Below are 26,848 nucleotides of genomic sequence, written 5' to 3' on the forward strand. Positions count from 1 at the left end.
GAAATATTAGACTGATCACCCAACTGAAAGTCTATAGAGCCATTGTACTGACCTCTTTGCTGTATGCCAGTGAAACCTGGACAGTCTACCAGCACCATATCAGGAAACTAAGTTGTTTTCATTAGAATTATCCTTTTTTTTTTTTTTAAGTTTTTGCAAGGCAAACGGGGTTAAGTGGCTTGCCCAAGGCCACACAGCTAGGTCATTATTAAGTGTCTGAGGTGGGATTTGAACTCAGGTCATCCTGACTACAGGGCCAGTGTTCTATCCACTGTGCCACCTAGCTCTACCCATTAGAATTATCTTAAGAAGATTCTGAAGATCACCTGGTAAGATAAGGTACCAAATACTGAGGTCCACTCTCAAATTAAACTGATAATTATTCAAACTATTCTACAGAGTGCAAATTCAATTGACTGGCCTTGTTATTTTAATGTCAAACGTACATATATGTTTAAAAGGCTTTTTATTTGACAGAGAACTCACAGAAGGCAAGTGATCACCTGGAAGATGGGAACAATGAAACTTAAGGTTTCTTTGAAGAATTCTGGAATTGCCTGCACATCATGGGAGACACTGGCAAGAGACTGCCCAGAAGGTGGAGTCATATTAAAGAATGCATTGCATTTTATGAACAAAGCAGACACACACTCAACCTTGACTCCAACATAATGATGTCATTTTGATCTTCTTTGAGAATGAAAGCAAGAAGGAAGAGAATAAAACAAGAGGATAAATTATGGGGAAATTTGCTGGATAGGATTATCTGTAAATATCTATATCGAGAGAAAGAGAGAGAGAGAGAGAGAGAGAGAGAGAGAGGTATTTCTCAACAAGTGGGAGAGCTACTTCTTCCAGGAAAAGAAAAAAAATCAATTCCTGACCTCAAGGAAATCACATTCTAATTTGGAGGGAAAAAATGAGCATCTGTGTCCAATGACACAGTATATACAATAAAGATGAGAGACACTCTGAGAGGAAAGATTCTTGCAGTTTCAGGGACCACGAAATGGTTATTTTCACCAAGTAAGATTTAAGGAAGCCAGCAAGCCGAGATGAGGAAGGAGGACATTCCAAGAATGAGAGAGAGCCATTGGAAAGACACAGATTCAAGAGATCAAAAGTCTTGGTTAAAAATCAGCCAGGAGGGGTGGCTAGGTGGTGTAGTGGATAAAGCACCGGCCCTGGAGTCAGGAGTACCCGGGTTCAAATCCAGTCTCAGACATTTAATAATGACCTAGCTGTGTGGCCTTGGGCAAGAGACTTAACCCATTGCCTTGCAAAAACCTAAAAAAAAAAAAACAGACTGGGGAGTTCTGATTCTATCTTCACAACTTGACTAATGGAAATATGTTCAAAGTGACTGTATATTTTTATGTATGGATTATTTGCTATCATGGGGAAGGGGTAGGGAAGGGAGGTAGAAAATTATAGAACTCAAAAATTTACAAAAAGATGAATGTTGAAAACTATCTTTAAATGTAATTGAAAATGTAAAATGAAATAACATAAAAATAAGAAAAAAGAAAAGGGACATCTTTGAAAAGGAAGTGTTTCCATTGTTTTGTTTCTCAGTTGTGTCTAACTCTTCCTGACCCATGGACTACAGCATTCCAGTCTTTTATCCTCCACTATTTATAGAAATCTGTCCAGGTTCATGTTCATTGTTTTCATGACACTAACCCTCTATCTCATCCTCTGCCATTTCCTTTTCTTTTTGCTTCCAATCATTCCCAACATCAGGGACTTTTTCAATGAGTTGTTTTCTCATTATGTAGCCAAAGTATTTAGGCTTCAGCTTCACTTTATGACCTTCCACTGAATACCCTGAATTAACTTCTTTAAATATTGACTGACTTGGTCTTGCTATTCAAGTGATTTTCAAAGGTCTTTTCTAGAAACATAATTCAAAAGCATCAATTCTGCTGTGCTTAGCCAAGTTTTGTCAAAAATACAGAGAGCATCCATCCAAGGATCTAGGTGGCATAGAGAGAGATCCTGGATAAAAGCTATGACCAAAAAATAAGATCAAATGACATTTAATAAAGATGTGGGCATATTTGGACATAGCAGGGAAGGACCTAGTAGAATATTTATAAAACTGAGAGTAGGTAAGGAAGATGAGATTGGATTATGCTAATCATTGGAGGCTAGTCCGATAGAGTATCAGGAGAAGGGAGCAAATTCAACAATGAAGACAGGTGACTAGAAGGCTCCAGGTTTCCCTGAAACTCTTAATCCAGGTTACATGGGGCTGCATGTGTGTCTAGAAATAAAAGAGATAATTCCCCCTCCTATTTATGTAGCAACAGATTATGAAGTGATTTTCATAAGCAAATGTTTAGAAGCGGTCCTACCACAACCAGCAGAGCACATAAAGTCAGAAGACCTCAGTGCAAAGGTCATCCCCGCCACTAACCCTATTCTTCTTATCAAGGTGATGATTTTCCTAATTCATATGGTTGTAGTGAAAGAAATCCTTTGATCAGAAGTTACTTTCCCACTATTCAGAGGAGAAAAGGAATCCCAGAGAAGAGAAAAATCACTTTGCAAGTTTTCGGAATTGTTGCAAAATGGCAATTGGAAACAGTGTCCCTTGACTCAAAGTATTTTTCCAACACACAGTGTAAGGAGTGAATAGAAGGAGAAAACTGAAGAGGACCAAGGAGGAACAGTTATGGGAATAGCAGAAGAGAAGGGGGAGGAGAGAAAAGAAGCATTTATACTACTATATACTATATACTTATACTATATACCAAGCCCTTATAACAACCTTGAGAAGAAAATGCTGTTATAATCTATGTTTTATAGTTGAGGATATAGCCAGGAGTTAAGTGACTTGCCCAGGGACACACAACTAATAAATGTCTTAGGTCAGATTAGCACCAGATCTTCCTAACTTCACACCAAGTCACTCTATCCACTGAGCCCCTAGCAGAAGAAAGATGAACCAGCAAAGAATGAAACAGGAAAAGAGAGAGTAGAAAGGGGTCATGCTGAAACAAGATCCCAGTGAACACAAGCTTTATCAGACTTAAAGGTTGGTTTTTCAGAAAAGAGAGATTTATCTAGATTTCTGAAATGAGCACAAGAGAAGACAGTGACCTGTAAGGAGGGAGGATAGGTGATGAGGAGATTCAATTTGGATGTCTTCATTCTCAGAGAAGTATTAGTAGTGTGGTTCCTGATGGAAGCAGAGTTGGGAAGGAGGAACATGAGAGCTAAATGAGATAGGGATGTCCAGAATGATAGATAAGAAGTTTTTCATGCACTAGTGAAGGCCCAGCACGAAAATATATAGGATATATAATCATCATTATTCCAAGATTTAATACTGAGATCATGAGCAGCTTTGGAAGAGGATAGCAGGATTCAGGTGGTGAAGAAAAGGAAAGAAAATGAGAGATGAGGAATTAGTGATGTCAATGAAGCATTCCAATAGACATCATGGTCAAAAAGCAAGGGAAGAAGGGAAGGTAAAGTGGACTGTGATACAATCCCCATCATGGCAATGGAAACAGTGATGAGAACCATGAAAAGTTAAGGGTGAAAGAGGGAGTAGAGACAGAGGATGGGGATATAGTCACAGAAAAGGGGATAGGAGTACAGGATCTTGAATCTGCTTATATCATTTCTTGTATTGATTTCTAGGTAGCTCTACTGGGGGGTGGGATATGGATAAACTGAAACAAATGTAGGGGACCACCAAGAAGGTAAAATGCTTTGACCATGCCTTATGAGTATTGGTCGAAGGAAAAGAGGATGATTGGTCTGGAGGAGAGAATGACTAGGTGAGATACAGTAGCCCATTTCAAGTACACGAAGATCTAAAACATGGAAGCAAACCTCTACTTGTTTGGGTTCAGAGAGCAGAACCAGGTGCAGTGAATAGAAATTAAAAAGAAGTGAATTCAGACTTTATGTTAGGAGGACGAAAAAGCAAAAACAAAAACAAACATTCTTACAGTTGTCCAGAAAGGGAATGGACTTCCATGGAAGTAGTGGTGCTTCTTCAATGGAGTTCTTAAAGCAGGAGGATCCTATATGTTGTAATGGGGCTTCTTTTGGAGAATGGTTTGAAATATTTGCTGATGGTTCAAAGTCTCCACAAATAGAGGTCACTAGGGAGCAATCTTGGCATTTTTTACTTGGACCTATGTTAATTAATATTTTATTAATTACATTTATAGAGTATGTAAAAACTGAGGAACATTTTCCAAACTTCTACTGTCACTGACAGTTTCCAGAGTTTAGCTTACTACATCTCCCTTAGTATTCTAGGAGGATTCCAAGAGGATGGCCATGTAATTTATCATATTGTTACTCTTTGGTTCCAATTATGGCATATTCCCCCAAATGCCAACCAGTTATGTCTTCAGTGTGTTCTATCCAGTGAGTAGGACCACAATATCATTGTGACTACTTGATATTTATCAAAAACTGACATAAACTGGTGTTTATTAAGGAAAATAATTTATTAAATATTTTTTTCTGTATTTAACTATAAAGTTTTTATGCCCTAATATATGGTCATTGTTTAAAGATACCATGTATTGTTGAGAAAAATTAGATTTTTCTGTTATAATTCATTTCTCTTCATATATCTATCATATTTAGCTGAGCTAAGATTCAATTCATCTCTGTCTTCTTTCTTATTTATTTTTTTGGTTAGATTTATTTAGTTCTTAGAGGAAAAGGTTGAAATCCTTCACTATTACAGTTGGGATTTTTTTTTGGCAAGGCAGTGGGGTTAAGTGACTTGCCCAAGGTCACCCAGCTAGGTAATTATTAAGTGTCTGAGGTCACATTTCACCTCAGGTCCTCCTGACTCCAGGGCCGGTGTTCTATCCATTGTGTCACCTAGCTGTCCCACACTATTATACTTTTGCCCTCTGTTTCCAACTGGAATTTATTTAGCTTTTCCTTTAAAAATGTGGATGCCATAGCATTTGATGCATTTGCATTAATATCAATTAGAATTGATATTTCATTATCTAAGTTACTTTTATCACAGTGTAGTTTTCCTGTTTCTTTTTATTAAATCTCTTTTAGCTTTAACTTTGAAATCATGATTGCTTACTCGGGTTTTTTTGCATAAATTATATTTTAGTCTTTTATTTTTACTCCTCATGTTTTTCTCATTTTAATGTTTTTTTGTAAACAACATACTTTTGGAGTCTGATTTTTATTCCATTCTATTTAGGAGTGAGTTCATCCATTCACATTCAGAGGTATCTGACTGGAGGTATCTGCAACTCACTCAAATCACCAACACCAACACCACCAACACCACCCTGGAGTGGTTGGATCTTTCTTGAGGCCCTTCCAACTTGTCTTAAGGGGACAACAGATCTACCCTTCTAAAATTATTCCTGCTGCTCACCAAGACATCATTTTTACTTGTTTGTGGAGGGATTTGAGGAAGTCAGATAATTTCCTGCTTTAATCATCTCAGAATCCTCTTTCCCTACAACCTTGGGGCAGCTAGGTGGTGCAGTGGATAGAGCACTGGCCCTGAAGTCAGGAGTACCTGAGTTCAAATGCAGCCTCAGACACTTAATAATGACCTAGCTGTGTGGCCTTGGGCAAGCCACTTAACCCCATTTGCCTTGCAAAAAAAAAAAACCTAAAAAAACTAAAACAAAAAAAAAATAAAGATCTTGAAAAACTGAAGAGATAGCTGGGCAATACGCTAAAGTAAATGAGGATAGTAGGGGCATCTAGGTGGAGTCATGGAGTCATGAGAACTTGAGTTCAAATCTAGTCTCAGGTACTTACTAGCTGTGTGATCTGGACAAGTCACTTAACCCATATTGCCTCCAAAATCAAAAAAAAAAAAAAAGGAAAAGGGAGAAGAGAGAAGAGAGAGAGAGAGAGAGAGAGAGAGAGAGAGAGAGAGAGAGAGAGAGAGAGAGAGAGAGAAGGAAAGAGGAGAAAAGAAAGTGAGTATAGTGAGCATGTGTTCAATCCAAAGACCACCTCTACCAGGTCAAAACTTACCACTATGTAATACAGAAAATACTAGAAGGTAGCCCAGCAGAAAATAAATGTGGATAATAATGATAATTTAATAAGACAGATATAGAAAGTCATCTCAAACAAATTAGAGGAACCATGAATATGATACATTATGGATAGTAGAAAAATTCACCTCCAAATAAGATATAAAAAATAAAATAGGTAACTTCCTAGAATTTCTTTATTTGCACATCTCATAATTATTTTGAGTTACTGAAATTCTGTTTGATGGTGATGATAACGTTTGTCCTTCTTCTTGAAGAAGACCATGACATCTGGAAGGTGATGCCATGACAAGCAAATGAATTGGATTTGAGTGAGATGTCTTGCTAAGTTACCAGTCTCACTTTCTCCTCTGGAACCATGTGGGACTAGTGACTAGATATGATTGAGGATAACTGGAGATAGTCCTAGATGCAAGGCAATCAGGGTTAAGGGACTTGTCCAAGGTCACACAGCTAGTAAGTTTCTGAGGTTGGATTTGAACTCAGGTCCTCCTGACTCCAGGGCTATTGTACCATTTAGCTGTCCCCAGAGCCCAAACTGGAATTCAGATATTGTGGCTCTAAGTATATAAAACTTTATTCACAGGGTCATGTAGTTGTTTAAAGAAAGGATGAGAGCAGCTAGGTGGCACAGTGGATAGAGCACCAACCCTGGAGTCAGGAGGACCTGAGTTCACATCCGGCCTCAGATACTTAATAATTATCTATCTGTGTGGCCTTGGCAAGTCACTTAACCCCATTTGCCTTGCAAAAAACCTGAAAAAAAAAGAAAGGATGAGAGAAATAAACGCCAACAATAACCAAAATATTTATGTGAAGTCTTTTTTTGGTGCCAGCAAACAACAGAAAACAAAGTGTCAATCAATCATCAATCAAGGAATAGCTAAAGAATTATAATATATAAATGCCATGAAATATTGAGGAGTGATAACAAATAGGATTTCAGAGATAAATTCATTATATTTATAAGGTTTTACAGACAGTATAAATTTGGAATTTTTAAAGAGGTCTTTTCTGTTGGGGGGTCCAATGAAGTCTGTGCTGCAGCAGGAGAGGCCTTCCTTTCTTTTTTTTAGGTTTTTGCAAGGCAATGGGGTTATAAGTGGCTTACCCGAGGCCACACAGCTAGGTAATTATTAAGTGTCTGAGGCCAGATGTGAACTTAGGTCCTCCTGACTTCAGGGCCGGTGCTCTATCCACTGCGCCACCTAGCCACCCCTGGCCTTCCTTTCATAATGAGTCTTTTTACAGTATGATTTCTCCAAAGGACAGACAACTATGAGATCTAGGTGAAGCACTTCCCTACTGCTGTCTACTGATGGTCCTGCTCATTATGCTTTAGCACATTCATGAGGCTTCTCTCCACTGTGAATTCCCTGATATAGAATAAGTGGCGATCTTCAGTTGAAAGTCATCCCATGCTGAATTGATATGGAGCTGCTCATCAGAATGAATTTTGTAATAGTGAACAAGGTCATTTTAATACCTTTCCTCATTCATGTCATCAATAAGATTTCTGTGTAACAAATTCTTAGATGGAAAATGATAGATGATTGTGGTCTGAAGATGTTACCACATTGATTATATTTCTAAGATTTCTCTGCAGTATGAATTCTTTTTTGGTAAATAAGTTAAGAGTGATAACTAAAAGCTTTACCACTTTCAATAACCCTCATATAGTTTCTCTCCAGGGAAGATTCTCTGATATGCAGCAAGACTGTAACTCTAACTCTTTGTAAAAGTCTTTCCAAATTGTTGGCATTCAAAAGGTTTCTACACAACGTGAATTCTTTGATGTCTAGCAAGATTATCCTTCACTGTTAATGCCTTTCCACACTGTTTACATTCATAAGGTTTTGTTCCACTGTGGATTTTCTCATGATCAGCAAGGCTATAGTTCTTTGTAAAAGTCTTTCCACATTGTTTACATTCATAAGGTGTCTCTCCAGTATGGATTCTATGATGTGCAGCAAGACTAGAGCTCTGAGTGAAAGCCTTTCCACACTGATTACATTCATGAGGTTTCTCTCCAGTGTGGATTTTTTCATGATTAGTAAAACTGGAATGGAATCTGAAAGTCTTTCCACATTGTTCACACACATAAGGTTTCTCTCCAGTGTGAATTCTCTGATGTTTAACAAGACTGGAACTATATGTGAAAGATTTTACACATAGATTACATTCATAAGGTTTCTCTCCAGTGTGAATTCTCTGATGGCTAAAAAGAAGTGATCTGTAGCAGAAGGCCTTTCCACAGTCATTACATTTATAAAATATCACTCCACTATCAATTTTCTGATGTCTGAAAAGGTATGAGTTCCTACCAAAAGCTTTCTCACACTGATTATGAGCATGTGGCTTCATTCTAGCATGAAGCCTAGGATGGTAAGGAAAGGATGATTAATGTGATAAAGTTACTTCATATTCATTATTTTCATTAGGCTCCTTCCTAATGTGAATTTTCTGATTAATAAGTTGAGAGTTCATCTCATTGAAGGTTTTTCCAACTTTATTATTTACATAAAGCATTTCTCCAGTATTTTTTTTTGATGCCTAAGAAGGTCTGAACTCTGGGCAGTGACTATTTCCTCTTCATTACTTTGATATATTTGCATTTCAGGAGGCTTCTCATGGGACTGAAAAAGCTTTAATTGTTCAGGATAGCATTTGCTATGTTCCCTATCCTGAAAACAGTCATTTCCTGAGATCATTTTCTTACAATGATTTTTTCCAGTTTTTTCAAATTCATAGTGATGCTTTGGATTTTTATCTACCTTCATAGTCAAGTCACAGTCTCTCAAATTGAAATCACAAATATTGTAATTCATAAATCTTTGCTGACCAGATTCTTCCACAAAATTTCTCAGCTTTGTAGTCACCTTATTTACTTCAAACATGGTCTCTGCAATTGAGGAAAACAAACAATAATAAATATATATATATATGTACATACACACACACACACACACACACACACACACACACACATACACACACCTAAACATGTGTTCTTTCCTCTTAAGACAGAAAGTAAATTGATTTGGTTTTCCCCCCACTTAAAAAAGAAAACTTATCAGTCTTAAACTATCAGAATCAATGTTTGGAAATGCCATTTGGCCACAACTTTAAGATGGTTTATTTTAGAAAGAGCTTAGCTTCATGTACAAAAACATTAGCTTCTCAAAATAAATGTGTGATCTGAAAAAGCTTAGCCTTCTCCTTATAATTCAGGTCATGAGTTCAGAATAGTTGAGTTGCTGCTGAGACTAGAACTTGAATTCTTTAACTGAGGGTGTTCTGTACACAGTATTAAATGACTTTTCTTTATTGTACTTACTTTCTTCAAATATCTTTTGTTGCTCATACTTGTCATTTTGTTATCTCAGGTCGTCTTCCTACTGAAACACTATGGATACACTAAAATCATACGCTAAGCTGAGAAACAGGTTGCCTCAAATTTTAACTCTTGTGTAATAATTTTCAATATTTTGGTGTTCCTTCTTTTCTATTCTGATCCAAAGATATTATGCTACTTGCTGCATGTTGATTAATTATCCATAATTGTTCATTATCTACCATATATTGTGTCATAATAAATCTTGAGTCCATTATTCTTTTGTCAGAAAGTGAACAGTGATTCAATATTGATTCTCTAGCACCATGGCACATTTAGTGGTTCAAGAAAACTTTGAAGGTCTAGGATGATGTCCAAGGAGTCACATCTAAAAAACTTTTAGTGGCACTTAATACAGTAAAGAATTGCCCAGTTTTTTGACTCATATATTTTTCCTCTGGACAACAACCATGTGGATATTTGAGGCATAATTGGTATCCTTGTGTAGTGATTCTAAATCATCATGCTTGGGCATAAAATGACTTTCATATTTACACAGTGATTCCATCTAAATCTGACCTATTCCATCAAAGTCTGACATATAAGGGTAAATCAACTCCCAGTGACTACTAATAGGTATGCACATACCCTCATTTGCTTTCTGTACTCTGCAAAAGAGGAGTTACCTCCTTGCCAGGCAACCTTATCAACTCATCTCATCAGCGATGTAATCACCACACCAAAAAGCTGCAAAAGTATGTATTTTTCTAGTACAGATAGTAGGGTCTTTGAAAAAATGATAATTAGGCATATACATTACAAGCTATCTTGAAATCACCATGAATCATCACACAATTCTATAGAAACAGACCTTCCATTGCTTCTCTTTTTAGTTTTAAGGCTATTTTCTGGTCTGAACTTATATTCTGCTTATTTTGCTATTCTTTTAGTTTTTCAACAGAATTAGTTGGCAACTCAGGTCAGTTATTCCATAGAGTTTCTATGAAAATATAGCTAGCATTCCTGTAGTAAAAGGAAGAAAATTATGTCTGAAGTGTTCATTCCTTACAAAGGTGCTTTTGTATATGCCATTCAACTTGAAGTATATCTATTAATACATTATCTGTCATTAGCCAACAGAAAAATCAATCTTGGGGCTCAAGCTAGGTGGTGAATGGATAGAATGCTGGCCTGGAGTCAAGAGGGGCTAAGTTCAAATCCAACTGCAGACACTTGATGCTTACTAAAGGTGTGATCTTGGACAAGTCATTTATACAAAACAACTAGTCATCTATTGTGTTGATTAGTTTGGGAACTAAAAAAATTTACATCACTCAACAAAAATGCCTGTAAAATTCTCTAATCACATGGAGTGGCTAGGTGGCGCAGTGGATAGAGCACTGGCCCTGGAGTCAGGAGCATCTGAGTTCAAATGTGGCCTCAGACACTAAATAATTACCTAGCTGTGTGGCCTTGGGCAAGCCACTTAACCCCATTTGCCTCACAAAAACCTAAAAAAAAAAATTCTCTAATCATTTTCCAACTCTAGATCCATATCTGAGGAAACATTTTCACCAGTAGTTTAGTGATAAATCAAAATACAGCTAATCCCTGCTTAACTTAAGTGGATCCTTCAATAGACCTTCCATTCTTCTTGCTCAGTTCTCTTTCTCTGTGATCCTGAAGCCTGAACAACTTCAGGACCTGGGTGCCCACAGCCAGAGTGGCTTTAGTGCCTGCAGCAGAGGACCTTGGTGCTGCCAGGTGGGGAAGGTCAAATTTGCATGATGCAAATTTATATAAAGTGAAAACTGTCTGTACTTTTAGGACAGTGGACAGAGAACTATGCCTATTACTCAAAAAGATTCAAGCTAAAATCCCACATTCAAAGTTTATCAGTACTGTGCTCCAGGTTAAATGACTTAATCTGTGACTGCCTTCAGTTTCCTCAACTGCTAAACCTCCCAGAAGATCAAATAAGATAGTCCGTGTAAAATGCAAAGATGGCACTATAGAAATGCTACTTATAATTGTTTTGGTTGTTATTATTTCTATTAAATTAGCTTGATGCAGAACCAAATCGAAGGTTGGGTTTGTTAGGTGTTGAACAAAATACTGCAACTTTCACTTTAGAGAAAAAAATCCAACTTTGAAATTATCACATGTATTCTGTTAAACTTTTTCAAAGCTGCAACTTTTTTGGTGAAAAATACCATTCAAATAAAATCTGTAAAATAAACGTAAATGGAACTCTTGTAGATCATAACATGAGGTTTTATTGTATTAAAAGTTCTTACAGAAAGCTCCTACAATCATTTTTCAGAATCTAAAGTATAATAAAATTTTATATTTTATAATTTCCAAGGAGAATTAAAGCATGAATTTGTATCTTGTGTGGTCAAAATGATCCAGGGCATTATAATATGTGCTTGATGTATACATTTTAAATGAGGAATAGAATAGATGCCTAGAATTAGGTTCACAACACTTTTTTGTTCTGGAAAGAAGTTCTAAAAACAAAAGATTTTGAGAACTACTGTCCTAAAGTCATGTTGGTCAAAGGCATCAGTCAATGTTGTTAACATATAAACTATGCTTCTGGTAGTAATAGCTTCTCCCTATATCGGTTCAGACAGAACTGTACAAGGTTTCCCTGTGCTTTTCAATAATCTTGAATTGTATTCTAAGATCATCATTTCTTCAGTCATTTCTCAACATATGGGCACCATAATTTTTTCCAGATTTTTGCAAAAACAAAAAAAGCAGAAATTGTAAACTTTTGTTATATAAATGGGTCATTTTCCTCTTTTTGTGATTCCTTTAGTTTATAGATCTGATCTGTCACTTATCCCAACATCAAGGGGAATACAGTGAATAGCTCTGGAGGTAATATAGAAGGCCAAGTTTTCAATTTAAAGCTTTGATAATCTTTGTGTCAAGGCTCTTTATTATATACACAAAATGAGTCTGGCTCTACTTTCTGATGCATTCTGTTATCCCTTTCTATTTTTATGGGATGATTCATACACAATTCTTATGACAATTAATTATGCTTTCTACAAGATATTCTCTTGTCTTCTCATACATGGCAAGCACTCACATGATGGTCAGAAGAAGTGATATAAGGATAGTCTTGATATCTCTTTTAGTAACTGTGGAACTGATTGCATGACAAATGGATGCATGGCACAGGGCTTCCCAGCATGGCATGCCCTAATCCAAGAGAGTGCAGTGCTCTATGAGAAAAATTGAACTGAAGTAGCTCAAAAGAAATAATATGTGCAAATTTAGAGAATCCACCCCAGGTGTTCACATGGATTTTCTGTGCCAGACCAGTGGCAGAAAACTCCAAGCTTGGATTGATCTGATCAACCACAGTTGGACACGCTGTAACCTGTTTCTAACATAGTGATATCAACACAACAACAACCAACCAACCAGGAAAGACTTCATATTGGATAATCTCAATCCCCCTTAGATGCTTTCAGGAGAGTTCCATGCCTCTAAATGAAAAACAATGACTTTCTACATCACAGTTTCATGATTGGAAGAGAACTGAAAGGCCAAGGAGTATAACCCTCTCTCCTTTATTATAGATGAGAAAACTGGGGATCAGAAATTCAGTGATTTGCTCAGAATCCCACTGCTGCTCCAAGTCTAGCCCTCCCTTTATTACATACATAGAGGCTACTTCCATAACAGTCCTCAAACACTTGCTTTCATCTCACTCAGCTGGTGAGGTCCTTAGACATTTCTGCTCTAGCATCCCTGATGCTTCCCCTTGCTTCAAAGAAGAGATCAAATCTTCTCTAAGAAGTGGAAGCCCTGAGAATATAGAAGGAATAGTTGAAGAGAGAAAAACACATGATTTAGTTCTTTTTAGGGAAAGGGGACATGCAAGCAAAGACCATAGGTGGTTACCAGGATGCCTCCAAGATGATATTGAGTGTTGGAATCTTTGGAGAGGGTCAGAGATCATACGGCCCATTTGGAATCAGAAAATTCCACCACAGCTTCTGATATCTCGACATTAGAGGAAGCTCTTACTGAAGAGGTATGAGGATGATCCTGGAGTTTCAAAGAAGAGACCAAACCAGCCCCAGATATGTGGTACCTGGGTGTTCCTGGGATAGTATGTAGCCTCTGCTTTTCTCAGGTTCATCAACTATAAAATTATGTAACAATAACAGAATTCAACTCACAGAGGTCCCAGTTTTAGACATAGAAAAGTTTTATTTAAATGCTTATTATTCTCCAACCTTCCAGGTTGGAATTTGAGGGAAAAAAGAAGGAAGAGTAAGGATAAATTTGCTATACCTAGCAGGATTGGAAGCAAAAGTCCTTACCCAGGGTTAGCAGATTCTGGACATTCTCCAGGGTGACCTCCTTGTACAGCTCTTTCTGAGAATGGTCCAAGAGGCCCCATTCCTCAGAAGTCCACAGCTACATCCTTGAATGTCACCAACTCCTAAACCATTAAATGTCACAAGATTTGGAGTTAAATGAGACCAGAATTCACCTAGGCTGAGCCTTATCAACTTCAAGGAAGAAACTGAAGCACACTCCTTTCTTCAAGGAAGAAACTGAAGGATGTGTCCCTAACACATAATCTGTTAGAGAGTCAGAGCCAATACTGGAAACCGCAGTCATTAAGAGCCTAATGGAATATTGAAAAACACATTTTATTTTTGTAGGGAGAATTATGTTGGAATAACAAAAGTTGAAACAAGGTATTCCTAGGAAACACTTCTCCCTATGGAATCAGGAGGAAGATATGTGATCTATCAGTGAGTTATGAGAATTTGTGGAAGAGAAAGCCAGAGGGAGGCATGAAATTCTTCATCAGAAATGTCATGAAGTGATAATTGTAAGAAAATTCTATGAAGAGTTTGTAAGAAGTGAGCAAGTACTGTGTCTTCTGGAGAAAAATCAATACTATGATTTTTGAGGAGGACCAAAAAAAGGAATTTTTGAGTAAATTTTTTAGAAGGTTGAAATAAAATCTTATCTAGATGAACTCATGAAGAGGATTCTACAGAAATATTACTTACAATCTGGACTGAACTTAATAGTATGAGACTGTTTACAGGTAAGTTAAAGAAAAGTTATCTGTTGTAATATTGAGGGCTTAGAGTAATACACGGTATGATGTGTCTAAACCAAAAAATCTTATCTACTGTACCACCTAGCTTCCCTGATTCTTCTTTAAAATGTGATTTGTATTCTATTTGGAACCTAAATTTCACTTTTAGTTTCCTTTATTTCTATTATTGAACCTCTGAGCAATTAAACAATGTATTAATCTTTTCCCAACTTTTTAGCTTTCCAAGAATTTAAAAAATTTCTCTCAAGGGTCTCCTGAATCATCATTTTTTCATTGCTGTGTATTTAACCATATTGTGAGAAATCAGTAAAAAAAAAGTTATCTTATTATATAATTTTGCTCTTATACTTTGTTTCCTCCTTAAGGAAATGATTTTCTCTTTCATCACATCCAACTTAGATCAATGAATACCATGGAAACAATGGAAAGACTAACAGACTGCCTTCTGTGGAGGTGGCGGGGAGGGAAGTAAGATTAGGGGAAAAATTGTAAAATTTAAAATAAAATCTTTCTTAAAAAGAAATCAGTAAGGCAGCTAGGTGGCGCAGTGGATAGAGCACCAACCCTGGAGTCAGGAGTACCTGAGTTCAAATGTGGCCTCAGACACTTAATAATAATTACCTAGCTTTGTGGCCTTGGGCAAGTCACTTAACTCCATTGCCGTGCAAAAGCTAAAAACAAAACAAACAAAAAAAAGGAATCAGTATAACAAGGACATCCTTTTATTGACTGATAATCTATTAAATCCCTAACTTGCTCTTAACAGAACCTGTTCCAGCTTCTCCATCCTTGCATATTCTCTCCTCAGCACCAAGGGGTGAGGTTTTGTACTCCAATCACCAGATAAATAAAGTTCAGTTCCCACATCTCCCCATTTCTCACTTGGCTGCACTACTTTTGAGACTTCTGGCTTCTCTACCATGTCCCAATGTCTGGTGTCTTCTGCTCAAAATCTCTTCCTTTTCAGTGCTGACTTCCTTTTTTGAGTGTAAACTCCATGGGGACAGGATAGTTTTCTTCCTATCTATATATGAATCCCCCAGACCTTAACCTAAAGAATCTGGTATAGCTTAATAAATGTTTATTGAACACTGACCCAAACACTCTGACCTGAGCACCTTGACTCCAATTTTACTTTTGTTTTTTTTAGGTTTTTGCAAGGCAAATGGGGTTAAGTGCCTTTGCCCAAGGCCACACAGCTAGGTAATTATTAAGTGTCTGAGGGCAGATTTGAACTCAGGTCCTCCTGACTCCAGGGCCGGTGCTCTATCCAGTGCACCACCTAGCTGCCCCTTTAACTTTACTTTCAAAGCCCATCATGACCTAGACATCCCCTACTTTTTAGTCTTCCACCTTATTTCCTGCCACCTCCTCTTTGATCCAAGGACACCAGCCTCCTTGTTATGCCACAACTTCAAAAACCCTCCATCTCCAGATGTTTTCCCTGGCTCCTAAAGTTCCTTGAATTCTCTGCCTCCTCATTTCAGCCTCCCTCCTGGGTTCCTTCAAGTCTCAACTAAAACTCCCCCTTCTACAGAAAGCCTTTCCCAGCTCCTCCTCATTCAGCTGCCCTCCTTCTTTAATTATATGCCATTGTCAGTCTATGGCTTGTGTGAACATGTTTGTGTTCCTTTACCTCCCCATTAGACTAAGCTCCCTGAGGGCAGGTGCTCCTCTTTGCCTCTTTTTGTGTGCCCCCCACTAGGCACAGGGCTGGCACATGGGAGGCTCTTCATGAGTGGTTTCTACTGCACAAGTGCTTCCATTCTGTTCTCAGAACTTCAGGTGATCTGACAGCGAGTGCCCTCTTTCTTCCATTCTCTAAGACAGTGGGAGTCCTGGTCTTTGTGAAGGCCAATCATCTAAGGGACATTTGATCCCACCCTGTCCTGTCTTTCCCACAGTTTGCACCCCTAGTTACTCCTCTCCACCTCTCTCAAATTTTCACCCTTCCTCTATCAGCTGATCCCTTTTCTAGAGACTCCACACATATCTGTCTCCCCCATCTTTAAGGAAACTTCACTAAACCCTTCCCACCCCTACCCATCATTCTCTCTCACCTTTTTTTAGACAAACTCCTTGAAATCTCTGATTTTTATTCTCTCTCGCTCATTCCTAAACCCCTTATAAACTGGCCTCCCTCTTCACTATTCTGAAAGTGCTCTCTTAATTGCCAAATCTGATGGATGGTCTTTTCTCAGTCCTGATCCTAACTGACCCCTCATCTTCAGATACACTGATGACCACCCTCTCCTCCAGGATCCTTGCTCCGGATTTTCTCTCCTGTTCTACCTCCTATATGTCTTCCAGACCCCTTTGATGGCCCAGCAATCACATCACAACCCAAACTTGTTCATGTTCCCTAAAGTTGTTTTAGACCCTCTGCTCTTCTCCCTCTACACTCTTCCTCTTGGAGCTCAGTGAAGCTGCCATTGATTCAATCCCATCAAATCAGGAGACCACAAAGTAAAGCCAACAGTTTTAAGACTTTGGTCTCCTTAGCCAGCAAGCCTGGAAGATGATCTCAGTCCCCTTTTAAGGGAAAACATCCAACTTCTAGTAATGGAAGTTAAGCTAGAGGCAGTGAAGTGACAAAGAATTGGACCAGCCTGGATCTGGAATCAGAAAGACCCAAGTTCATCTCCAACCTCAGAAAATAGCTGTGTGACCCTGGATGAGTCACTTACTGCATGCCTAGGTTTCCTTAGCTGGAAAATGAAGGTAATAACAGCGACTAACTCCCAGGCTCTCTTGAGGACCAGATGAGATCATATTTATGTAGGATTTAGCTCAGCCTGGCCCAGACAACATTACAGAGATGTGTGTCCTCTTCCCTTCCTTCAACCACCTCCAAACTGACTGCCCTGCCTCTTGGCCCTCCCCTCTCTGGACCCTGCCCAAATTACTGCCAATGCCAGACCTCTGAGATTAACTGTCCACCCCTCTCTTGAGCCCTGAACCACAGACAACCTGGTCCCGACCTCTCTTTCAGGCTCATTAGAAGCTCCTCACCCTCCTGCCCTGTGCCACCCAGCCCCACCAGCTACCTCTGTCTCTGTGCATTGCCAATTGTCCTTCTCTTCCTCCCTCTTTTACTCTATCTTGCAGTCCCTCTTTTTTCCAGTCATAGTATTTTTTCTAATTACAATACAAGACATTTTTAGCATTCATTCTTAGAAGATTTTGAGTTCCAAATTTTTCTTCCCCTCTTTCTCTTCTCCCCCTTTCCTAAAATGGTAGGCAATTTATGCATTAGTGTAGAGGCTGCTCAAGCAAGTTGGGGTCAAAGGCCAGTTATGGCCAAAAAACCTAAGCTCTGGTAACCCTTGAGCTAACAGCTTCCACAGAACTCTGATTTGATTATACAACCACTTATCAATAAGCCCTGTTTCTGAACTTCTTGACCTAGGTCACATCCTGCTGGGTTAAACCCAGCCCAAACCAAAGTTACATCATGTTTTTATCCTGTATGCTAACTTTGTGGTTTTCATCTATAAGAACTGTTTGATGTTTTCAATAAACCAGCTCTGTCAGATATCCTGCTGACATTACCCACCTGATTTCTCTCCTGAGCTGAATGAACCCCTGGTGAGCAGGGGAACCCAACACATTACATATGTGTTATCATGTAAAACATATTTCCATATTTGTCACAGTTGTGATAGAAGAAACAGGTCAAAAGGAAAAAACAATAAAAAAATAAAGTGAAAAAATATGCTTCCATCCATGGGTGTTCAGAGGCCATCAGCTCTTTGTCTGGATGGGGACAGCATTTTCCTTCTTGAATCCTTTGTCCTTATCTTGATCATCATGTTGCTGAGAAGAATTGAACACCATTTACTGCAAGAAGTCTTATCTACTATCTCTCACTGCTGGTAGCCTCCTTCTCAAATCTCTCCATTTAACCTTTTGTATTTATTTGACTTTATTCTCTCCTATATTGATGAAATATCTATTTTTTATGGGTACTTGTCTCCTCTATTGGAATGGGAACTTGTGGGAGCAGGGATTACTCTATTGTTTATTGCTTTTTCCTTCACAATTATTACAATGTCTGGTATGGAATAACTCCATCAGAATCACTGAGTCATTTTTTAGCTCTTTTCCTCACTTTTTATTCTTAATTATTCTCAAAAGTTGACCGTGGTGGTTGATGTCTAGATCTCTATGTGACCATCCATTCTCTCTTACCATTCATTCCTGCTCTGTCCACTACCACTAATGGGCTATCAGTATCTTTCTCTAAACTTCTTCCATGAACTACTTCCCATTTCCTCTTATCCCACAAGGGATAAACAGCTTTCCTGAGATCCTCACATAAGAGAGGAAGGAGGTGTATTGGCATCCCCAGAGCACAGAAACATAAGGTAGGAGGGAGCCAGGCAAAGGATGCTAGTAAAACCAGTTTTCTAAAAAGAAACAAGTGCAAGAACAACACATATTGCAGAGTGTTCATCATGATCATTATTCTCTTGTTTCTAGAAAATCAACAAACCCATCAAGCTTTGACTTGTAGCACTGGTTGCTTCTCAACACCCAGGACAATGACTGGGCACTGAGGAGCCACATTCTAATGCTTACTGACCTGTCCAAATTAATGATCAAGGAAAGGGATTCAGAGAATCTGGAAAGACGTGTGTAAACTGAGGCAGAAGGACATGAGCAGCACCAGGAGGACAATCTCTGCTCTGAGGACATCATAGACAAGGACAAGAGCTGGGGAAGCCTTCGGGACTCTGCTCCCAGGCTGTCCAGACAAGACTCCAGGGTGGAGGGACTTCACCTAGACCTTCAGTTGCTACAGGGAGAGCTTAGTCACAAAAAAACAGAGGAGGGGACAGAGTGTGGGGGGAGGTGGGCAAAGGTATGCAGAAAGAGAGGAGTCATGAGGCCTATAGAATAGGGACTAAGGAGTGAAGTGGTCATCGTCCTTGTCAGTCATTTGTAACAAGGGAAACCCTAAAAAGGCACCCACAGAGAGGGCAGCATTTGGGGTGGAGGGTAGAGCACTCAAGATAAACCAGTGCCACTGATACACTTCAAAACACAGAAGAAGAGAGCAGGGCAGTGCGGTCCACTATCACATTCAATTTTCTATCAATTTTTGTAAAAAAATATTTTGAAACCACCCATCAGTAAGAGAAATGGCCTCAAAGATGATCCTCTATGTTGATGGAAATGACCATGTTAGCTGATGCTGGTCAGGTCCAAGTATAAACTGCACTCACCTGGGGTGGGGGTCTCTGGCTCTCAGAGACCATTCCTTTTTGCCTCCAGGCTCCCTGTTTGAGCTGGGTCTTTGTCCTCTGCGGGCTGGGCTGGAAAGGAACAGGGATCACAGAGGCCTAGGTGGGAGGCCAGCCTGTAGGGATTTGCAGAGAGTGAGGTTTCAGAGGAGTTAAGAAGCCCTGGGCCATGGCCTCAGAGACTAGACTAACCAGCAGGGAAGGGCAGCCAGGAGGGGCTAGGAAAAGGTCTGAAAACGAAGACCACTTCCCACCCTCGCTTACTCCTTCCCTTCCGTCCTCTCTCTCGTTCTTGTCAAGAGACCCCCAAATAGTAGGGACCCGGGATCCCAGAAGAGAGCTCAGTCAGAGACTCAGTGGCTGGACACAGAGTCCCCTCCATCGGACTATGGGTGAGGCACACGGGTCAGACACCTGGAGGGATGGGTGCCCTAGGACTTTGGGGAAGCTTGGAGCAGGCCCAGGAGCCGGGACTCGGAGGGAGAATGACTGGCACATTTGGAGGTCAGACTAGGTGAGGCCCGGTGTGGAGGGCACAAGCTCAAAGCGACCTGGGCCGCTCCCCTGTGGGGAAGGCTTCCAGAAGGCAGAGAGGTGTGTTCCCGTCCCTTCTCCCCTCTCTGGCTCTCGGCCCCTTCCCCTCGGGGTTCTCAGCTTCCGGGGACCCCAGCCTCCTGGCCACTCCTCAGGTGACGCCATGCCCACCGCTGGGCACTGCTCCACTTGGCTCTGCCTCTGGTTTCTCCAGTTTCCCTCGGGTCTCCACCAAAATCTCTGTTTCTGGGGCGACTGGGCCGGCAGCGGAGGGACCTCGGGCCCTGGAGCCGGGGGACCTGGTTTCAAATCCGGCCGCTGGCACTACCGCTTGCTTAGCTGTGTGGCCTCGGGGGTCACCATCACCTTGAATACAAAATTGCATTAAAACGCCCTTTTCTCCGAAGCTTCCTCCTCGGCCTGATTTCCCGAGCCTTCTCTTCGCCATGTTTTGCAGAGGAAGCAAGTGAGTGTGAAACACGTGCCCTGGGCTGGGCACCAGCGTGGCACACGGGGCCTGGCATCATCCGAGCAGCCAAAGGGGCGGCTGGTGACGGGGCACCGGCCCTGGCTCGGGAGGACCTGGGTTCGAATCCGACCTCGGACACTTCATAATGACCCAGCTGTGTGGCCTTGGGCGAGTCCCTCGACCTCATTGTGCCTTGCCAAAACCAAAGGAAAGGAAAGGGCGAGCCCGGGGCATGAGGAGGGGGCGCGGGGAGCCCCTCCGTGTCTGGGGCCGCGGTCACTAGCGGTCACGGGCCGGCCACGGGGTGGGGGGAGCAGCTGCCAGCCCGGGGCGCCCCGACCCTCCTCCGGCCTGGGCCCCCGGGACACCCCCGGGCTTGTACCCCAGCGGGCCCCCACGTGCCGGCCCCACCCCCGCCCCAGGGAGGGAGGGAGGGGCCGGCCGACCCAGGGCCCCGCCCCACGTGGCCCCGCCCCTGCTGTGGCCCCGCCCCTGCTGTGGCCCCGCCCCACGTGGCCCCGCCCCACGTGGCCCCGCGCACGCGCACACCGCCGCCAGAGCCCCGGCCACACTAAGGGTCCTCGCGGGGTGGGGGGGCGGCAGAGGGCGGCTCGAAGAGGGGGCGGGGCCCGGCCCGCGCCTGCGCACCGACTCCTCCTTGCCCTCGCGCCTGCGCACCTCGAGCTCCCCAGCCGCGGGAGGCGGGGCCGAGACGGAGTGACGTCACGGCGCACGTGGCCGCCCTCCTTCCGGGCTCGGAGCCCAGGTGCTGGTCCCCGGAGGGGCGGGGGGAGGGGCTGCCTCCGGCGGGGGAGGGGCTGCCTCCGGCGGGGGAGGGGCTGCCTCCGGCGGGGGAGGGGCTGCCTCCGGCGGGGGAGGGGCTGCCTCCGGCGGGGGAGGGGCTGCCTCCGGCGGGGGAGGGGCTGCCTCCGGCGGGGGAGGGGCTGCCTCCGGCGGGGGAGGGGCTGCGGGGGGGGCGCAGGGTCCGGACCCGCCTCGCCCCCAGGAGGCGCCAAATGGGCGCGAACCCCGAAGGGGCGCTGTGCCCTTCTTACAGAGAGGGAAACTGAGGCTCACAGCGGCCTCGTGGCCCGGCGGAGTGGGACCGGGCGCCGGGGAGTCAGGAGGGCCTGAGTTCAAATCCGACCTCACACAATGACCTTGGCCGAGGCACTTCACCCTTAAGAAGACCACGGTGGGGGGGAGCCCCATCGCCCACCTCACCCCCTGCCCCCGGGACACCCCTCCGTGTCTCCAGGACCCCCAGCCCACCTTGCACCAGAGGGGGGAGGGGCTTGGAAGGGCGCCAGGAGCCCCCTCACCCCTTCCGGAGCCTCCCTAGTCACAGCAGGACCTGAATGTGGGCTCTAATGGATCAAATGATTGATAAACTGATCCTCAACCAAGACCCTCCATCCCCCGACGGAGCCTCTCCAGCTTGGAAGGTGACCCCCCTCCCTGGCCTCCCCCATCTCAGCTAAAGCCTCCCCTCAAAACAAGCTTTCTGGCCCCCAAAACTCCCAGAGCCTTCCCTGGCCCGGTGTCTCCCATCTTCGACTTGAAGTCAACCGGTCCCTAGCTGAAGCGCCAACCGAGGAAGAGGTCTGGAATGCCACTGGGCAAAGGGTCTGGTGCTAATTGTGGGAGGTACGAGGTGGGGCTCCATTGCTCATACAAAAGCTGACTGGAATGTCCCATGGCATGAAGAGGTTCTCCCACCCCAAGAATTCAAGGATGCCTCCATCATCCATCTCTATAAAGGTGAAGGGAATAGATTGTCCCGTGACGATCGATCACGGTTATTTCTCTTTTAGTCCCTGCCAGTACGATTCTTGCCGGAGTCCTTCTCAATGGGCTGATCCTTCCCCTGGAAGCTGGTGACTTCCGTGACAGTCAGTGTAGCTTCAGAAAGGGTCAAGGAACAAGTGGCGGTATGGTGTTTGCCGCCCGACAACTCCAGGCAAAATGCTAGGAGCAGAACAGAGGTCTGCATACAACATTTATAGAGCTGGCCAAGGTCTTTGATATCATCGGTCTTGAGGATTCATGGACAATTATGTCCAAATTTGGTTACCTGGAGAAATGTATCACTTACAGTATGTCAGTCTCATGGCGACGCGCTTACCTGGGTTCTGGACAGTAGATCAAGCTCTCACGATTTCTCCATTACCAATGGAGTGAAACAAGGATGTGTCCTCGCTGCCTTGCTTTTTAGCATGATATCTTCAGCCATGTTATCAGACTCCTTCACTGAGATGAACAAAGTCAGCTATGGCAAATTCTTCAACTTCAAAAGGTTACAAGCCAAGATCAAAGTAGAGGGAGTGTTGGTGCAAGGCCTTCTGTTGACAGATGATGGTGCCCTCAATGCAGTCTCTGAAGCAGAGGTGCAACAAACTGTGGATTGATTCTCTGCCGTTGGCTACTTTTGTTCTAACAATGAACACCCAGAAAACACAGGTGCTCCATCAGCCAGCATCACATTATCCACATCTGGATGGGGGCCATTAGGTGGTGCAGTGGATAGAGCACTGGTCTTGGAATCAGGAGGACAGGAGTCGAATCTCGCCTCACACACATGACACTTGCTAGTTTTGTGATCTTAACCTTGATTGTCTCACATCCAGGGCCATCTCCAGTCATCCTGATTCTTTTCTGGCCACTGGACCCAGATGGCTCCAGAGGAGAAAGTGAGACTGGTGACTTAGCACAGCTCTCCCCCCATCACTCAGATCTAATTCATGTGCTTGTCATGGTTTTTTCCAAGAATGAAAGATAAACATGACCCACAGGGGGAACCTTTGATCACAGCAAATGGAGAATTCTATTTTGAGCACTGAACAAGTTCACTTACCTTGGTACCTTTCCAGGGAGGTACACGTTGAAAATGAGGTTGACACACACATTACCAGAGTTTAGTATTTGGGAGTCTCTGAAAGAAAGTGTAGGAGAGGGCAGCTCGGTGGAGCAGTGGATAGAGCACCGGCCCTGAAGTCAGGAGTACCTGAGTTCAAATCCAACCTCAAACACTTAATAATAATTACCTAGCTGTGTAGCCTTGGGCAAGCCACTTAACTCCATTTGCCTTGCAAAAACCTTAAAAAAAAACAGGAAAAAAAAGAAAGTGTGGGAGAGAAGAGTATTAGACTATCAAACTGAAGGTCTACAGCACCATGGTGCTGATCTCATTGCTATATGCCTGTGAAACCTGGACAATCTACCAGCACCATGTCAGGAACTTGAATCGCTTCCATGTAAATTGTCTTATAAAACCTGAAAAATCAGCTGACCGGAGAAGGTACCAGACACTGAGGTCCTTTTTCAGGCTAAATTGCCAAGAATTCAAACATTACTACAGAGAGGACAACTATGATGGGCTGGACACATTGTTAGAATGCCAGAAGATGCTTGCCAAAAAGACTATTTTATGGAGAGCTCACACAGGGCAAATGCTAACAAAGGGTCAAAAGAAGCGATACAGAGACATCCTGAAGGTCTCTCTTAAGAACTTTAGAACTGATAATACAGCCTGGGACACACACTGGCACAGAACTGCCCAGCATGGTGTGCCCTCATCAGTGAGAGAGCTGCACGCTATGAGGAAGGCAGAATGGAAACAGCTCAAGGGAAAGGTGACATCCCTAAGTTTAGAGTACCCACCCCAGGAGTTCACATGGACTATTTGTGCCCAAATGGTGGTAGAGCATTTTGAGTTCATAGTGGTCTGATCAGTTGATCATACTGTAATTTGTCTCAAACATAGTAATGTCAATTTGATCTTTTTCAATAAAGGACAAGAACCAATCAACCAACCAGCTTCCTATCTATACTGTATTGAGTTTGTTTGGACATTGTTACTTACATGTGGTCTCCTACATTACCTGTGAGCTCCTTGAGGATGAGACTTTTTTCTTTGTGAAAGAGTTGAGTTTATTTTATTTCTCAGAATAGACACCATTCCCAGAAGAACAGCATGACAGACTAGCTTAGTAATTCCTTCCACATCAAGGCATCAGGGACACAGTGCCTTGTGATGTGGAAAATCTGAGTAAAATGTTTTGGCCCTCCCTTCCTAACACAGAAATCTGAATTTTTTTCTTTTTCTTTTATGGTATATTTACAGTACCTTGTAAAATTTGGGTTAAGTATTTGGTCACAGGCTATATATAGGTCAATGTTAAGTAAAAATAGCCTTTATGTGTTCTCTGCTAGCTTCACATTCTTTTTGAAAAATTTAAGTTTTTACTTATTTTAATTTCATAAAAGAACTTTTGTTTATGGTATTAAAAAATAAAATATGTTGATAATATATGATACTATACATACATTTTATATATTTCAGAGTTTCTAAACTTTTTCAGTGTCATCTAGCTGCTGGCTATGTTGTCTGTGGCTTGTGAAAAATTCGCAAAAAATTCCCATTTAATTTCTTATGCCAACCCAAAATATATCAAAATCAATATGGGAAAAAATCATGATTAGAAGGGTATCTGTAAATTCCTTGATTTTTCATGGCTCCCAAGTATTTTTTATTCTCTAGTTTTTTTTTTAATGGAATTTCTCTCTTTCCCTGCTGTGTTTGTTTGTGTGTGTGTGTGTGTGTGTGTGTGTGTTTTATATATATATATATATATATATATATATATATATATATATGAATACTGATGATTTATGTTGGTTTATTTTATATCCTATGTCAAAAGAAAGGTATTTGCTGGTATTTTGCCCATGGATTGCCAAAGTTTTGTGCTTGTCTATGTGTTTAATTTTTGTTTTTATTCACTGCACTAGTAAATTTTTGTATATGAATTGCTTAAGCAGTAAATCAATTTAAATTAACATATCTAGTTGTATGCTTGGTTGGAATTGTGGATTATTAATTCTTGTAATTCAATTTTCCCCCCAAAGATTGGGTTATTTAAGTATTCTATTTAATCTTCTGTTAATGTGGGCAATTTATATTTTTTGTAAACATTCATCTATTTTGTTTAGAGAATATCAAATTTACTGGCAAATAATTGGACAAAATAATTTCTAATTATTGTTTTAATTTCCTCTTCATACATTCATATATTTCATTTTTTGATACTGGTAATGTGGTTCACTTCCTCTTTTTTTTTTTCAGTTTTTGCAAGGCGATGGGGTTAAGTGATTTGCCCAAGCTCACACAGGTAATTATTAAGTGTCTGAGGCCTGATTTGAACTGAAATCCTTATGACTCCAAGGCTGGTGCTCTATCCATTGTGCCACCTAGCTGCCCCCCTCTTTCTCTTTTTAAATCAAATTAGTCAATGGTTAATCTATTTTATTGTGTTGGAGTTTTTTTTTTTCACATAACCAGCTCCTATTTTACTTATTAGTTCAATGGTTTTCTTATTTTCAGTTTTCTTAATCTCACTTTTGATTTAAAAAATTTTCAATTTAATATTTAATTGGAAATTTTTAATTTGTTCTCCATCTAAGTTTTTTAATTGCATGTTCAATTCAGTGATGTGCTCTTCCTCTACTTTACTGATGTAAGAGCTTAGAGATATACATTTTTCCTTAAGTACTGCTTTGCCTTTATCCCATAAAGTTTGCTGTATTCTCATTTTTATCATTATCTGTAATGAAATTGTTTCCATGATTTTATCTTTAACCAATTAATTCTTTAGGATTAGATTTTTTTAGTTTCTAATTTTAATCTTTCTTTCCATGGCATTTTGTTGAAAGTAATTTTTATTTCATCATGATGAGAAAAGGATGCATTTAAAATTTTTGGATTTTCTGCATTTGTGAGATTTTTTTTAATGCTCTACAGTATGATCACTTTTTGTGTAGGTACCATGTAGTACTGAGAAAAAAGATATATTCTATTCTTTTCTCATTTAGTTTTCTCCAGAGGTCTATAAAATCTAAATTTTCTAAAATTCAATTTCTCTCCTAAGCTTATTTTGTCATGAGATTTATCTAGTTCTGAGAGGGGAAAGTTGAGATTACCCACTAGTTTTACTATTTCCTCCTGTAACTCACTTTAGTTCTCCTTTAAAAGTTTGGATAAAGCTGGGAGCCAAGATGGCGGCTTGAAGGCAGCATTCCCCAACTCTGACCCCCCAAAACCCCAAAAAACAAAGGATGACTCTAGCCAAAATTTAGAGG

At 41.3% G+C, this 26,848-nt stretch overlaps 1 pseudogene; it reads right to left on the minus strand.

Annotated features, from left to right (window-relative positions):
- Positions 1-7,720: 7,720 nt before the first annotated feature.
- Positions 7,721-8,817, minus strand: LOC141511588 (uncharacterized; annotated as a pseudogene).
- Between the last annotated feature and the right edge of the window lie 18,031 nt (positions 8,818-26,848).

Source organism: Macrotis lagotis, chromosome 1 (genome assembly GCF_037893015.1).
Source record: "Macrotis lagotis isolate mMagLag1 chromosome 1, bilby.v1.9.chrom.fasta, whole genome shotgun sequence".
Taxonomy (NCBI): Eukaryota; Metazoa; Chordata; class Mammalia; order Peramelemorphia; family Peramelidae; genus Macrotis; species Macrotis lagotis.